The following is a 17,492-nucleotide window of genomic DNA, read 5'->3' as shown; positions in this document are numbered from 1 at the left end:
TTACATGGGAGCAGGGATCATTACATGAGAGCAGGGATCATTACATGGGAGCAAGGATCATTACATGAGAGCAGGGATCATTACATGGGAGCAGGGATCATTACATGAGAGTAGGGATCATTACATGGGAGCAGGGATCATTACATGGGAGAAGGGATCATTACATGGAAGCAGGGATCATTACATGGGAGCAAGGATCATTACATGAGAGCAGGGATCATTACATGAGAGCAGGGATCATTACATGGGAGCAGGACACATTACATGGGAACAGGACACATTACATTAAGGGGCAGGGATCATTACATGGGAGAAGGACACATTACATGAGAGCAGGGCACATTACACGAGAACAGAGATCGTTACATGGGAGCAGGGCACATTACCTGAGAGCAAGGATCATTACATGAGAGCAGGGCACATTATATGAGAGCAGGACACATTATATGAGAGCACGGCACATTACATGAAAGCAGGGCACATTATATGACAGCACGGCACATTACATGAAAGCAGGGCGCATTACATAGGAGCAGGTCACATTACATGGGAGCAGGGCACATTACATGAAAGCAGGGTGCATTACATGAGAGCAGGACACATTACATGGGAGCAGGGCACATTACATGAGAGCAGGACACATTACATGGGAGCAGGGCACATTACATGAAAGCAGGGTGCATTACATAGGAGCAGGGCGCATTACATTAGAGGAGGGCACATTAAATGGGAGTAGGGCACATTACATGAGAGCAGGGCACATTACATGGGAGCAGGGCACATTACATGAGAGCAGGGCACATTACATGGGAGCAGGGCACATTACATGAGAGCAGGGCACATTACATGGGAGCAGGGCACATTACATGGGAGCAGGGCACATTACATGAGAGCAGGACACATTACATGGGAGCAGGGCACATTACATGAAAGCAGGACACATTACATGAGAGCAGGACACATTACATGGGAGCAGGGCATGTTACATGGGAGCAGGGCACATAACATGACAGCAGGACACATTACATGGGAGCAGGGCACATTACATGAGAGCAGGGATCATTACATGAGAGCAGGGCACATTACATGAGAGCAGGGCACATTAAATGAGAGCAGGGCACATTACATGGGAGCAGGGCACAATACATGAGAGCAGGACACATTACATGAGAGCAGGGCACATTACATGGGAGCAGGGCACATTACATGATAGCAGGACACATTACATGGGAGCAGGGCACATTACATGGGAACAGGGCACATTACATGGGAGCAGGGCACATTACATGGGAGCAGGGCACATTACATGAGAGCAGGACACATTACATGAGAGCAGGGCACATTACATGGGAGCAGGGCACATTACATGAGAGCAGGGATCGTTACATGAGAGCAGGGCACATTACATGGGGGAAGGGCACATTACATGGGAGCAGGACACATTACATGAGAGCAGGGCACATTACATGGGAGCAGGGAGCATTGCATGAGAGCAGGGCACATTACATGAGAGCAGGGCACATTACATGGGAGCAGGGCACATTGCATGAGAGCAGGGCACATTGCATGAGAGCAGGGCACATTGCATGGGAGCAGGGCACATTAAATGAGAGCAGGGCACATTACATGGGAGCAGGGCACATTGCATGAGAGCAGGGCACATTGCATGAGAGCAGGGCACATTACATGAGAGCAGGGCACATTACATGGGAGCAAGGCACATTACATGGGAGCAGGGCAGATTGCATGAGAGCAGGGCACAATACATGAGAGCAGGACACATTACATGAGAGCAGGGCACATTACATGGGAGCAGGGCACATTACATGGGAGCAGGGCACATTACATGATAGCAGGACACATTACATGGGAGCAGGGCACATTACATGGGAACAGGGCACATTACATGGGGGAAGGGCACATTACATGGGAGCAGGGCACATTGCATGAGAGCAGGGCACATTACATGGGAGCAGGACACATTACACGAGAGCAGGGCACATTACATGGGAGCAGGGCACATTACATGAGAGCAGGGATCGTTACATGAGAGCAGGGCACATTACATGGGGGAAGGGCACATTACATGGGAGCAGGGAACATTACATGAGAGCAGGGATCATTACATGGGAGCAGGGAACATTACATGAGAGCAGGGCACATTATGTGGAAACAGGGCACATTACATGTGTAGCGGGGTTAAACATGCCTAAAGACACTGTTTGATATGTGGGAAGGAACTAGGCTCCCTCTAGTGGTAGCTGCATGGAATTTCCCGGGCTGTGACTTCCTTTTCACAAGATGAAGAAACTACATCTCCCAGGCTGCTTTGCAAGATCCAGGAACTAGGCTCCCTCTAGTGGTAGCTGCATGGAATTTCCCGGGCTGTGACTTCCTTTTCACAAGATGAAGAAACTACATCTCCCAGGCTGCTTTGCAAGATCCAGGAACTAGGCTCCCTCTAGTGGTAGCTGCATGGAATTTCCCGGGCTGTGACTTCCTTTTCACAAGATGAAGAAACTACATCTCCCAGGCTGCTTTGCAAGATCCAGGGTGCACGGCTGCACCGCACGGCACTATGGGGGAGGTTATTTAAAGGAAGAGAGAAGCGCGCGAAGGGGGGGGCCTTTCTGTGCTGGACTCTGAGGAACCAGCGAGCGAGAGTGAAGGACTGACACTGGATATTGGGCCAGAGCCTTTTAGCCTGGAGGGACGACGTGGAACCGTCCCATCTCAAGCACGAGGCACATTCCTGGAGGTCATACTGCTGTTTGCCGAGACCGGAAGTCATCCGCCAGAAGGACCCCGCGCGGCTGGCATATAGCCAAAGGACTGAGACCGCAGTGGAAGCGCGCGAAGGAGAAACTTCTGTTGGTGAGAGGGCACATGCCCAATAACTGACTTTATCTGCTGAAGAGACAGTTTTATCTACAGATAGCGGTAGCGCAGCAGGAGGTGATAAAACCCCGGGGTTTATCACCATACTCTCTCAGGAGACTCATAGACAAACAATAAGGTCTGAAAAGGAGTCGCCAGAGGCTTATCTCTCTCGCAGAAGTTATTGCTCAGTTACGCAGACACCCTGCGGTGACAACTAACAGCTCGTTGTTTTTTCTCTCTTGATCTTTATTCCTAATCTGGATTACAAATGAGCTCTATTCAATAACCTTGCTAGCGAAGATCAACAAGAAAGAAGAGAACTCTGGGGGAGGGACTCAGATAGGCCCACCTACCTGGTACTGTGTCTAGCCTTAATGCAGGAGGAGTGTGGGGGCATTCTTTTACCTTTTTAAAGCTGTTTTAAATAACCTTTTATGGACTTGTATTGTATTGTATTGTATCTCCCCTATTCAATTTGATACATAGTAAACTAAGTTTGGTTAATTACAATCTTGTGCGTTGTTCCATTGTGTCACCCAGAAGGACTACTATTCAAGAAGGTAACAAGGTATTGTTGCATAGTGAAGTATTGTATTCCAACCTGTGTATCTATTTGATAGTCCAGTCCTATTCTGGGTCAGTTGTGCCTGAGGAGGGATCGAGCCAATTTGATTGGGTTGTTAGGCAGGGTGTAGACCCAATAATATAATCAGCAGCTCCTGCGGGGGTGGTGCTACACGTGGGGGCTCGTCCGGGATTTCTACAGTCCTGCAATACAACCCTCTCAGCCATAGAATCCCCTCCCACGCAGAAATGGATCCTGTCGCTGCTGCTGAGTGGTGCAAGGAAGAGAATGTCATAGTGGAAAATGGCCTGGTGGTTGAAATCAAGGGAGAAGCCTGGACTGAAGAAAAGCTCCTCCCTGTTTTGAGGGCACTATCCACAGACAGGAAATTTTGGGTGATTGACATGAAAACTGACACCACTGTCCCACACACGTATGCACTGTGTGAGTGGAGGAAGGGGGTCCCTGATTATTTCAACGGAAACAGTGTAAAAACTACTGACCAAACAGAACTTTTCCTGATACATCCAGGAGTTCCTATTGCGGGTCCCTCATCCACCACCCCTGGGGTATCCAGCCAAGAAAAAGGTGTCCAAGAAGGGCATCCTGAGTCATCACCTTTGTCGACTTTTAGCTCAGAACTGTGTGCTGTTCTCGGGGAGATTGTGGCAAAATGTAGTAGGGACTCCTCGAGCTATTTGATGACTGGATATAGGAAGCTCCGGACATTCTCTGGGAAACAGCCTGTGCCTTCAGCAGAAGATGGGTTCGAAGAGTGGTTAGATACCGCCACTCAGGCTTTGGAGGAATGGGAGGTACCAGAACAGCACAAGAAGCAGAGAATCACAGAGAGTTTAAGGGGACCTGCATTAGAGGCTGTACGTAATCTAAAGCTTAGCAAGAAGAACTGCACTGCACAGGATTATTTGGACATTCTGCAAGATGTGTTTGGTCGGACGGAGAACGCGGCTGAACTTCTCTACCAGTTGGACCACTGTTATCAAGAAGAGGGGGAGAAGTTGTCCGAATTCATTAAACGTCTGGATAGGATTATCCACCAGATTCTGTTAAAGAAAGGAATAGACCACCGGAAAATAGATGAGACTCGTGCACGACAGGTTCTGAAAGGGGCTCAACCTTTAGATCCCATTGCCATACTGTTACGAACTCGTCGAGATGGCGGCATTCTAGAATACCCCGATCTGATTCGAATGGTCAGAGAGGAAGAGGTTATGTTGGACAACAAGAAGAAAAGTCGGCAGTTTGACTCAACTGCCCGGGTTGGAGTGATAAGTGTGGAAGAGGGTGACTCTCAAGTTGAACTCCTAAAGACCCAAGTGTCTCAGTTGATAGAAATGGTGTCCATCCTGACTGGTCAGGTATCCACTCTACCCAAGGGGAGTATATCGGAGAGGCCAGATGAACCTGTTAGTCTCAGCACAGATCCAGAGCCACGGCCTGCAAGATTGTTAACTTGTTTCAACTGCGGGGGAGTTGGGCATGTTAGAAGGGTATGTCCCAGCTCAGGAAATGCTGCCGCGAAACCTCGCGAGCCAGCGGGAAACTTCAGAGGACACCGGTGAAGGAGTCAACCGGGTGTCCGCCAGTCTTAAGGGACTCCAGAAGTGGTGCAGGATCAGGGAAACTGAGTCAGGGGGTCAGACCCAAATATAATACCCCCAGTTCTAGACTCCGGGTTACTGAGGGAAGGAAAGTCAATGCACACCGGGTTCAGCGGGGGCCCAGATCAAGGAAGAAAAAGGAGAAGAGGGCCAGGGTACAGAGAACTGAATCAGACAACCAGGCTACATCAAGAGAATTCCCAACTAACTTGGTCGGGCCCTCCCCAGTGGTCTCGGTTCAGGTGGAAGGAATTTACACAAGAGCCCTCCTTGACACAGGGGCCCAGGTGACTCTTTTGTATAGAGACTTCTATGATAAATATCTTACCCATCTACCTTTGCAGAAGTTGGAAGATCTGGAGATATGGGGTATTGGGACCCAAAGTTTTCCCTATGACGGGTATCTGCCAATCAAGTTGACCTTTGATCCATCAGTGGCTGGTGAAGCGGAAACCTTCGACACCTTAGCGGTGGTCTGTCCTCGTCCACCAGGGGCCAACAAAAGCTCTCTCATCGTAGGAACAAACACTGACCTGGTAAGGCGCCTTCTGATACAACTGGTCCAGGGACAAGATGCTCAGGCGCCAAGGATCCATCCCATGCTACGGCAGGCCTACCAACGATTAGTGTTGGAGCAAGAGACCCCCGCAGAAGGAGTTGGACGACTCTGGAAGCTGGATAGAGCAGAAAAGGTCTTACAGCCAGGAGAGGTGGCCTGTTTTAAGGCTTCTGTTAAACTCACATGGCAACAGCCGGGTCCCTTCATTATCTTTGAATCAGGTCAAAAGGAGAGACAGAGAGGGATAGAAGTGATCCCTGAGGTGATCCCTTTGAAGGTGTTACAGGAAAAACCGTGGAAGGGTTTTAGTGAGTGTCAGAAACACCTCTATTACACCAGTGAAGGTACCGGCTAGAGTGCTCCTGGGCCAAGTCAACCCGGCTACCCCAGTTGCCCCCATTGATTTCAAAGAAAAGGAACAGGGTGAAGCGGTTATAGAGGAGCTTTGCTCTGGAAACGCTGCCCTCCCGCCGGAATGGGTGAAGAGGGCCAAGGCACAACTTGCTCGATGTAGGGAAATATTCTCTAAGGACGAGTTTGACGTGGGATGTGCCAGGAGCGCCACTCATAAGATCCGCCTGAGTGAGGACAAGCCTTTCAGGGAGAGAGTCCGGCGAGTCCCCTCAGGTGACTTAGAAGATCTACGTCAACAGCTGGCAGAGCTCAAAAAGATCGGGATTATCCGAGAATCCAGGAGCCCGTATGCTTCCCCGATAGTGGTAGTCCGGAAGAAAAATGGATCTTTGAGGCTTTGTATCGACTACCGAACGCTGAACAGAAGAACCATCCCAGACCAGTATACCACTCCTCGAATCGAAGATGCCCTACAGAGTCTGTCAGGGGCGAAGTGGTTCAGTGTGATGGACTTAAAGAGTGGGTATTATCAGATCCCCATGCACCCTGAAGATCGGGAGAAAACAGCCTTCATCACCCCTGTGGGGTTCTTTGAGTTCAATCGCATGCCTCAGGGGTTGTCCGGGGCCCCTGCTACCTTCCAAAGGCTGATGGAGAGGACCGTTGGAGATATGAATTTGATAGAGGTACTGGTATACTTGGATGATGTTATCGTGTTTGGCAGAACTTTAGAAGAACATGAGGAGAGGTTGGAAAAGGTCTTGAAGAGGCTACATGAAGAAGGTCTGAAACTTTCTCCTGAGAAGTGCCAATTCTATCAGTCCTCGGTCCATTACCTGGGCCATATCGTGTCTGAAGAAGGGGTGGCCACTGACCCGGACAAGCTGGATGCTGTTGCTTCCTGGCCGAGACCCACAAATGTGACCGAACTCCGGTCATTCTTGGGCTTTTGCTCCTATTACAGGAGGTTTGTGGAGGGGTTCGCCCAGATTGCCCGACCCCTAAATGAGCTCCTGAAGAATGAAGAAGATGATGTCCCTGAGTTGGTAAAGCCGGCGAAGTCCACCATAGGCCCCCGGAAGGCTAAGGAATCCATCCAGGATCAGTGGACCCCGGAATGCGAAGGGGCCTTTGTCCAGCTGAAGGAAACCCTAACCACTGCCCCTGTGTTGGCCTATGCGGACCCCACAAAACCATATGAACTGCATGTTGATGCCAGCCGAGATGGGCTGGGGGGGGTACTTTATCAGGAGCATGAGGGTCATCTGCGACCTGTTGCCTATGTGAGCAGAAGCCTACTGCCTGCTGAAAGGAATTATCCTACTCACAAACTTGAATTCTTGGCCTTGAAGTGGGCAGTGGTTGACAAATTGAAAGACTACCTGCACGGAGCTGAATTCATTGTCAAGACAGATAATAATCCCCTCACCTATCTGTTGACTACGGCCAAGCTGGATGCAACAGGACATCGATGGTTGGCTGCCCTCTCTAGCTTCAATTTTAGCCTGAAGTATCGGCCAGGAATCGGAAATAGGGATGCAGATGCCCTATCCAGAAGGTTGCATGTTCCACAGGAACCTGCGGAAGAATGGACTCATTTGGCTCCAGAAGGGGTGCGTGCCCTATATCAGGGAACTGAATTTCGATCCCGAGGAGGGTCAAGAGCAGAAGAGATTGGGGTTTCGGCTATCGGAGTACCCAAATGCTACTGCCAGGTGACCCAAGTTGAAGGGGAGGGTTTGCCCCGGCTGTCCAAAAGGGACTTGCGGAAGGAGCAGTTGGAAGACCCTTTGGGAAAACTTCTCTTGGAAGCCCTGGAGATCCAGAGCCCTGAGTTGCTTCTAACTGACTCCCCTCAGGGGGCCCGTCTGTTGCATAGAGAGTGGACCCGGTTACAGATCAGAGAAGGAGTGGCCTACCGGAGAGGTCCATCTGAAGATCTGGAGGAGAAGTGGCAACTGTTCTTACCAGCTAAATACAGAGAGGGAGTTCTGGCCGCTCTTCATGATAATCATGGCCATCTGGGGCCCGAAAGAACCTTTCAGCTTGTCAGGGACAGGTTCTACTGGCCTTGTATGAGGGCCGAAGTTGAAGGATACTGTCATTCTTGTGTCCGGTGTATACAGAGGAAGACTCTGCCACGTCAAGCAGCCCCAATGGGCCATCTACAAAGTCAGGGACCCATGGAGCTGGTGTGCATTGATTTCCTTTGCTTAGAGCCTGATCTGAGTGGCCAGGGGAATGTCCTTGTGGTAACAGACCATTTTACCAGATATGCTCAAGCATTCCCAACAAGGGATCAGAAGGCCTCAACGGTAGCCAAAGTTCTTGTAGAGAAGTTCTTTGTACATTATGGGTTACCACAACGCCTCCATTCTGATCAGGGAAGGGACTTTGAAAGCAGACTGATCAAGAGACTGTTAGATATGTTAGGCATTCAAAAGACTAGAACCACTCCCTACCATCCACAGGGGGATGCTCAGCCTGAACGATTTAACAGGACTCTTTTGGATATGTTGGGGACTTTGAGCTCAGAGAAGAAACAGCATTGGGGCAAGCACGTAGCTGCCATTGTGCATGCCTACAACAGCACTGTCAGTGATGCTACTGGATATTCCCCTTATCGGCTGATGTTTGGAAGGGAGGCTCGGTTGCCAGTGGATTTGGCCTTTGGCATTTCGCTTGATCATACCTCTTCAGCATCGCATAGAGGATATGTGGACCGACTGCGGAAGAGTCTGAAAGCGGCCTATGACAAGGCTCAGGCCACATCTGATCAACGTGGACTGCGGAATAAAAAAAATTTCGACCTAAAAGTTCGGATCCATGACCTGCAACCAGGGGACAGGGTTTTGTTGAGAAACTTGGGTGTCCCGGGAAAACACAAGTTGGCAGACCGCTGGAAGTCCCAACCTTATGTTATCTGCAAGCAACTGCCAAACCTTCCTGTGTACCAAATTCGGCCTGAAGGAAGTGTGGGTCCATTGAAGGCTTGGCATCGGAACCATTTGCTGCCTCTCTCTGAAGCGGTTCGTATGCCCCCTGTGGAAGACTTGTCAGAGGCCCCTTCGACTTCTCGCCGGTCCAGACCAGTTACCAGATCTCAGACGACGCTCCCAGATGAGAGAGAGGGAAGTTCTCCATCTGAAGATTTGGAAGATGAAGAGGAGGTACCCGACTGGTTGTGGTCATCTCAGTTGCCAGAACCCACACCTGTCTCCCTGTCTTCATCTGACTTGGCTGATAGAGGAGCCCTTCGGGCAGAAGCCCCTGAATTCATACCCTTTCATATGCTTCCAGAAGAAGCAGCTGAGGATGAAGATCCTGAGGAGGAGGTTGCACCCTTCTCTGAAGAAGAACTGACCTCTCTTGAACCATCAGGTTCCTCTGTGTTGGAACATGAGGAGGGGGACATTGAAGAATCCTCAGAAGTGCCTGATCCTAGCACCTCTGAGAGCATGCCTCCACGGGAACAGAGGGAAAGGAGAGTCATTCACCCACCTAAGAGACTGACCTATGATCAATTGGGTGAATGTTCGGAAGAAGCTGTTTTTACCTCCAAAAGATCTCCTGACCAGCCTAGTTCCTCCACTGTAGATTTGGTGGGGGACAACCCTAGCTCACCCCCAGGCACAACTGTACAAGCCACCCAAGTTTTGGGGGGTCTGTGAGAGATCATGAGAACAAAGTATTGAAGTAGAAAACGTTTGCATTTAAGTTTGTACATAAGGATATTGGGTTTGGCCATTATAATAAGCACAGTTTTTGATGTTCACAATTTGGTTTACTTTGTGAGTTAATGTTTGCGCACATTTTGTTGCTCTGACCTCACTATATGTTTTTTTCTCTTTCTCACCTTTTGATGTTTTTTTTTCAACACAAACTTTAAGATGTAAGTGTTTAAGAAATTGCAAAGGCACATGTGCTTTTTAAAGGAGCACTATATAAAAGCACTAGAAATCAGCACTATATTAACACTGTAGAAATCACTTATTTGTTTATTAATTGCACTTTATCGTTTTACTGTTGCACTGCTATTAGAATACAAAGTTGGATGTATTCAGATTGACTTATTTCAGCAAAATGTTAATGTTTTTGTTGTATAATGCCAACCTATGCACTAGGGTACATACTGTTGACCTCTTTGGGGACCAAAGTTTCTCAAGTGGGGGGAGTGTGTAGCGGGGTTAAACATGCCTAAAGACACTGTTTGATATGTGGGAAGGAACTAGGCTCCCTCTAGTGGTAGCTGCATGGAATTTCCCGGGCTGTGACTTCCTTTTCACAAGATGAAGAAACTACATCTCCCAGGCTGCTTTGCAAGATCCAGGAACTAGGCTCCCTCTAGTGGTAGCTGCATGGAATTTCCCGGGCTGTGACTTCCTTTTCACAAGATGAAGAAACTACATCTCCCAGGCTGCTTTGCAAGATCCAGGAACTAGGCTCCCTCTAGTGGTAGCTGCATGGAATTTCCCGGGCTGTGACTTCCTTTTCACAAGATGAAGAAACTACATCTCCCAGGCTGCTTTGCAAGATCCAGGGTGCACGGCTGCACCGCACGGCACTATGGGGGAGGTTATTTAAAGGAAGAGAGAAGCGCGCGAAGGGGGGGGCCTTTCTGTGCTGGACTCTGAGGAACCAGCGAGCGAGAGTGAAGGACTGACACTGGATATTGGGCCAGAGCCTTTTAGCCTGGAGGGACGACGTGGAACCGTCCCATCTCAAGCACGAGGCACATTCCTGGAGGTCATACTGCTGTTTGCCGAGACCGGAAGTCATCCGCCAGAAGGACCCCGCGCGGCTGGCATATAGCCAAAGGACTGAGACCGCAGTGGAAGCGCGCGAAGGAGAAACTTCTGTTGGTGAGAGGGCACATGCCCAATAACTGACTTTATCTGCTGAAGAGACAGTTTTATCTACAGATAGCGGTAGCGCAGCAGGAGGTGATAAAACCCCGGGGTTTATCACCATACTCTCTCAGGAGACTCATAGACAAACAATAAGGTCTGAAAAGGAGTCGCCAGAGGCTTATCTCTCTCGCAGAAGTTATTGCTCAGTTACGCAGACACCCTGCGGTGACAACTAACAGCTCGTTGTTTTTTCTCTCTTGATCTTTATTCCTAATCTGGATTACAAATGAGCTCTATTCAATAACCTTGCTAGCGAAGATCAACAAGAAAGAAGAGAACTCTGGGGGAGGGACTCAGATAGGCCCACCTACCTGGTACTGTGTCTAGCCTTAATGCAGGAGGAGTGTGGGGGCATTCTTTTACCTTTTTAAAGCTGTTTTAAATAACCTTTTATGGACTTGTATTGTATTGTATTGTATCTCCCCTATTCAATTTGATACATAGTAAACTAAGTTTGGTTAATTACAATCTTGTGCGTTGTTCCATTGTGTCACCCAGAAGGACTACTATTCAAGAAGGTAACAAGGTATTGTTGCATAGTGAAGTATTGTATTCCAACCTGTGTATCTATTTGATAGTCCAGTCCTATTCTGGGTCAGTTGTGCCTGAGGAGGGATCGAGCCAATTTGATTGGGTTGTTAGGCAGGGTGTAGACCCAATAATATAATCAGCAGCTCCTGCGGGGGTGGTGCTACACATGAGAGCAGGGCACATTACATGGGGGGAGGGCACATTACATGGAAGCAGGGCACATTACATGGAAGCAGGGCACATTATGTGGAAACAGGGCACATTACATGAGAGCAGGGCACATTACATGGGGGGAGGGCACATTAGATGGGAGCAGGACACATTAGATGGGAGCAGGACACATTAGATGAGAGCAGGGCAGATTGAGTGAGAAAAGGGCACGTTACCTGAGAGAAGGACAGATTATGTGGGAGCAGGGCACATTACATGAAAGCAAGACACATTCCATGAGAGCAGGGTTCATTACCTGGGAACGGGACACATTGCATTCGAGCAGGGGCCTTAAAATTGGGGCAGGGTACATTATGAGGCTAACAGCACGGCACATTTCATAGGGCCCCTTTTCCCCTTCTGTCCACCCCATCTTATGTCACACACCAGTACCGTACCTTCTATAGACAGGAGGGGAGTGCGGGGAACAGAGTGCCACAGCAAACACTATCCCAGCTGCTTCCCTGTCTAGCTGTGCATGCCAAGATGCAATCTACCCATCAGCTGCTTGTGACTGAGGGGTAGATTGTGGCAAAACCCTGGGAACCTCTCACAGAATCCAAGGGCTCTGTGGAACCCCAGTTAAGAAACCTGCTTTAATCCTTTAGTAAGTCAACGCCAAGATACTTCTGTTAAAGCTTAGTTCACCTTTAAGACCATGTTACATGGTAAATTCATGTTTAGGAGGTCACATGTAAGATGGTACCAAGAAGACCCCCCCCCCCCCCCCCCCCACCGCTACATGAAAATGCCTTATTCCCAACAGCATGTGGGGGTATGAACCAGCATCTGTCAGATGAGATCCAGAAAGAATAAACTACAAGTTTCATCTATTATAGTGGCAGATGGACTTGTAGCTGTCAATGGAATTAAAGTGTCCTCCTGATCACCAAACTCATTGACACTTTATCCAGCTCTGTAACTGGAAGTCCTTTCCATGGTATAGACAGGAAGATGAAGGAAAAGTCTGCAAAATCCAGGCTTTGCACCCACCATCCACTGGTCACAGTTGCAATGTTTTGTAGCCTCATTTGCAAATTAAAAAAAAAAATTAAATTCACATTTTTCTCTTCAAAAATTTTAACATGAATTATTTTTCTTTCAAAAAGTGTAATTATACTTAGTCTGGTTTATTTAGCTAGCAGACATTGTAATAATAATAAAATAAATTATATATATATATGGCTTTTTTTCTCCAAGAATAGAGAGCTGTCCTTTGGTTCCACCCTCTGTCCACCTCCCAATACCCCCCCCCCCCTTTTAGAGAATACAGAACCAAGTATCATGTTGTGGTTCTAGGTAATTTGTATGGAATTTGTTAATGATAACTAGAAAAGCAGTAAAATAGATCCCCTGGAATCAGCAACAATAAACCCCCCCCCCAACAATAGATCCTCCCAGCAGCAATATATCTTCCCCTGCAACAATAGAAAAAACAGTAAAATAGATCCCCTGGAATCAGCAACAATAGTTCCCCCCCAACAATAGATCCCCCCAGCAGCAATAAATTTTCCCCTGCAACAATAGAAAAACCAGTAAAATAGATTCTCTGCAATAAGCAACAATAGACCCCAACAACAATAGCCCCCCAGCAACAATAAATCCACCACTGCAACAATCGCTCCCCCCCCCAATAAATCCTCCCCTGCAACAATAGACTCCCTCCCAACAACAATAGCCCCCCAGCAACAATAGTTCCCCCAAGCAACAATAAGGCCCCTTTCACACACTCCGTCCATCAGACGGAGTCCGTTTTTCTCAGCGGGGGATCGATCCGCCGATCCCCCGCTGAGCAGGAGGATGGCAGCTCTGTCTCCACGCTGTGTGCGGAGACACAGCTGTCAGTTCCCCATGCATCTCTATGGGGGAAATCGGAATGGGAACGGACCGTCGGTCCGTTCTCATCCGATCCCATCCGATCTGCTGGAAGGATGGAAAATAGGGTTTCCATGCGTCCAGATTTGGCGGATCGGATCGGATGTCAGTGGACATGTCTCCGCTGACATCCGATGCCACATAGGGATGCATGGGGGGACCGTTCAGATCCGCCAAAAAAACGGACAGGTGGATCTTAACGGTCTGCCTGTGTGAAAGAGCCCTAAATCCCCCACTGCAAAAAAAGCCCCACCCACAACTAAATGCCCACCAGCAACAATAGATTCACCCCAGCAACAATAGATCCCCCATCATCCAGCATCAATAGGCCCTTCAGCTCACCCCACTGGCCCCAGCACCTCTTTGCCATTGCATACATTCAGACTGGAGGTTCCGTAACTGCATTCCCCCCCGCGTTCCCGCTGTTTATATATATATATATATATATATATATATATATATATATATAGCAAAAAAAACACTGAATTATGAATCCTTTGTGACTTACCCGTTACCATCCAGAGATTTCCAGAATATACAAGAGGGTCTCTTATATATAATGAGACCCAACCCACGCCAGTTGAGAAATCAGAAAATTCCACATACTTCTATCAAACAACCTCCAGACTAGAAGTTCATGGAAGGAAAGGTAAACAATGTTGCAATGTAACTCTTGGATTCGCATGCACAGTATAGTTTATACCATGGACGTAGAAATCGGTTTTATCTAAATTTCTCAATTTTCTATGTTTAATTATTGACAGTAAGGAAACCGAGCCAACTGACCCAGTAAAAGTGTAACTAAAGACAACATTGGAATTTTTTTTTCTTGGAAGTGGTGGGGATGAGTTAGAACCCCAGACAAGTTTTATTGCAGTAACCCAATTATATACTTTGTATCTGGAGTTCTGAATTATTTACACTGAATTGACTTTTCCAAGCACAATAAATTCAATATTCTGATCTTCCATCGCAGCATATCTAAGCCTAAAAACAATAGTGTAATATATTGCAGCTATTGGTCCTTAGATTTGGTGGCTGCACCGGTTTTAATTTTTCCAGTTGAGAAATTTTTCAGCAAATACCAGTTGATCCTGCCAGAAATGCAGTGTCCTTGTCACTTCTAATGAGCTGAAAAGAAAAACATCCTTCTCTCGATTGTGTAAACCAATGGTCTCCAAACTGTGGCCCTCTGCTTGCCTTTATCCGGTCCTTGGGGCACTATTCTTCCCACTGACACCAACAATGGGGCATAATTCCTGCTACTGACATCAGCAATGTGGCACTATTTCTTCCATTGATGCCAACGACAGGGCAGGATTCCTCCCACTGACACCAATGATGAGACACTATTCCTTCCACTGACCCTAACAAATGGGCACTATTCCTCCCACTGACACCAATGATGGGACACTATTCCTCCCACTGATACCAATGATGGGGCACTATTCCTCCCACTGACACCAATGATGAGACACTATTGATCTTTTATTGAAAAGAATCAAGCAACATATTTTATACAAAAGTAAAAAACAGAACTATAGTACAATATTCCAACAAAAAAAACAAAGGAATTCACATCCATGTGCAGAATATATACAATATATACATAATCCACTTCCAACATTCTTAGAAAACTATTTACATAAAGCAGCAGAGAGGGCCTAAGAGGCACAACCCATCACCTATGTATGCAGCCATTTATCAAAAACTGAGCATTAAGAAAAAATCTAGGGTGATAAGAGACAGAAAGCCACACCCGGGAAAGAGACTCCTGGCAGTCAGGGAGGCTTGAAACCCCTCCACGCCTTCAGCCAAGCCCTCTGACCCCACTTGTCTCTCTCAAGCGCCCGAATCTTCCCCACCTCATGCAGAATGTCACACACCACCACCTGAACAGGAAGGATTTTACGCCGAAGGGTGACCTGACACCGTGCGTTCCATGTGTAATAACGGACTACTAAACTAACTAAAAAAAGTGTATCCAAACAAAAGCCCCCACCAGTATTGAATGCTCCGTACACCCACTCAGCATAACCCAGCCTGGAGAGGAAAGGAACACCGAGGGCCCGCCCAACCTGTTTGTATACCTCTATGTTAAAAGGGCAACGAAGCAGAAAATGGTCCATAGTCTCCTCCTCACCTGCACATTCCTCCCGAGGACAACCACGATCCATCCCACTGCGGAATTTCAAATTGCCCCGAACATAGAGCCTCCCGTGGAAGCACAACCAGGCCAGATCCCTGAATTTAAGGGGGACTCTAGCCAAATTAATCAATCTTAACCCTTCCCTCAAAATTGGGCCTGGGCAATCCCTTAAGGCCAGTGGGTCATGAAAGACTTCACTCAAGACTCGGCTCATAAGGACTTTCCTCGGAGCGGATCTGAGATCTTCAGCCGACAGTCGCCACTGCCGCAGCAACTTCAGACACGGAGCGACATAGGCTGGGAGCTGACCACGATGACCCCTGAGATTCTTCACTTGGCCACCTTCTTCCCAAAGTCGCAGAAAAGGCCTAAACCAAGATCTAAACATGCCTGCCCATCCAGGAGGTTCCACTGCAAGCATACTACCAATGTTAAACTTGAGAAATAGCAGTGAAAAGAAAAGAACGGGGTTGACCATACCTAAGCCACCCTCCCTCCTGGATAGATAGGTGACATTCCTCTTGATGGGGTTCAGTCTGTTCCCCCACAGCATCTGGAAGAACACACTATAGATCCTAGCATAGAGAGACACTGGCAAGATGCAGACAGGGCTGACATACAAGAAGATCGGTATCAGGTAAGTCTTAATCAGATCAACCCTTTCCCTCAGAGATAACTTCCATCTCTTCCAGCTGACCACCTTAGTATTGGCAACTTCCAGCCTGCCCTCCCAGTTTTTGAGGCCATAATCGCCAGGTCCAAATTCAATGCCTAATATCTTAATTTTTTCCTGGGGCACTGGAAAAGTGTCCGGGAGATCAAACCCCTCACCTTCCTTTCCCATCCAAAAAACTTCACTCTTTTCCTGATTGATCTTGGAGCCTGATGCTTCAGAGTACCGTGATGTCAGAGAGACCACCTCCTCCGCTTCATCTGTCCCAGTGACAATCACTGACACATCATCCGCATAGGCAACAACCCTCAAAGGCGGCTCACCCGGGATTCCCACTGGTACCCCACACAACATGCTGCTCTCTAGCCTCCTGATGAAGGGGTCGATTGCAAACACATAGAGCAGGGGACTCAGCGGACAACCCTGGCGCACCCCAGAACCAACCTCAAAGGACTGTCCAACCCAACCATTAACAAGAGGGAAGCTTTCTGCCCCCTTATACAAAACTTTTAACCAATCGACAAAACCACCCGGCAGACCGTACTTACTAAAGAGCAACCACAGGTACTCATGGTTGACACGATCGAAAGCCTTTGCCTGATCCAATGCCAGTAGATACTTTCCCCAGCCTGCAGCCCTGCACTGCTCCAAGGCCTCCCGGACAGCTAAAACCGCTGTGAAGGTGCTCCTACCCTGGATCGAACAGTGCTGATGGCGAGAAAGCAAAGACTCTGCTACTGCCGATAGGCGCCAGAAAAGTATCTTCGCCAGCACCTTTCTATCGACATTGAGAAGGCTGATGGGGCGCCAATTCTCAATCATCGAAGGATCTTTACCTTTTGAAAGAAGAATCACAGCTGAGTGTCTCATGGAAGGGGGAAGCACCCCCTCAGCAAGACAACTGTTAAAAATCTCTACCAAATGTGGGGCCAGAATAGACTTAAAGGCTTTGTAAAACTCAGCCGTCAGACCATCCGGTCCAGGTGACTTCTTGATGGCAAGCTGTTCAATTGCCCTCGTCACCTCTTCAACTGTGATCTCTTCTGTCAAATTCATCAAAGGGACATCTCCACCATTTAGACCTGGAATAGAGTCCAAAAAGCTTTCCATCTTGTCTCGGTCAAGCTCCTTCCTCCCAAGAAGTTCAGCATAAAAAGACCTCAC

The sequence above is a fragment of the Pelophylax lessonae genome, assembly GCF_965119305.1.
Source record: "Pelophylax lessonae genome assembly, chromosome: 13".
Classification (NCBI taxonomy): Eukaryota; Metazoa; Chordata; class Amphibia; order Anura; family Ranidae; genus Pelophylax; species Pelophylax lessonae.
This window is presented reverse-complemented; position numbering follows the sequence as displayed.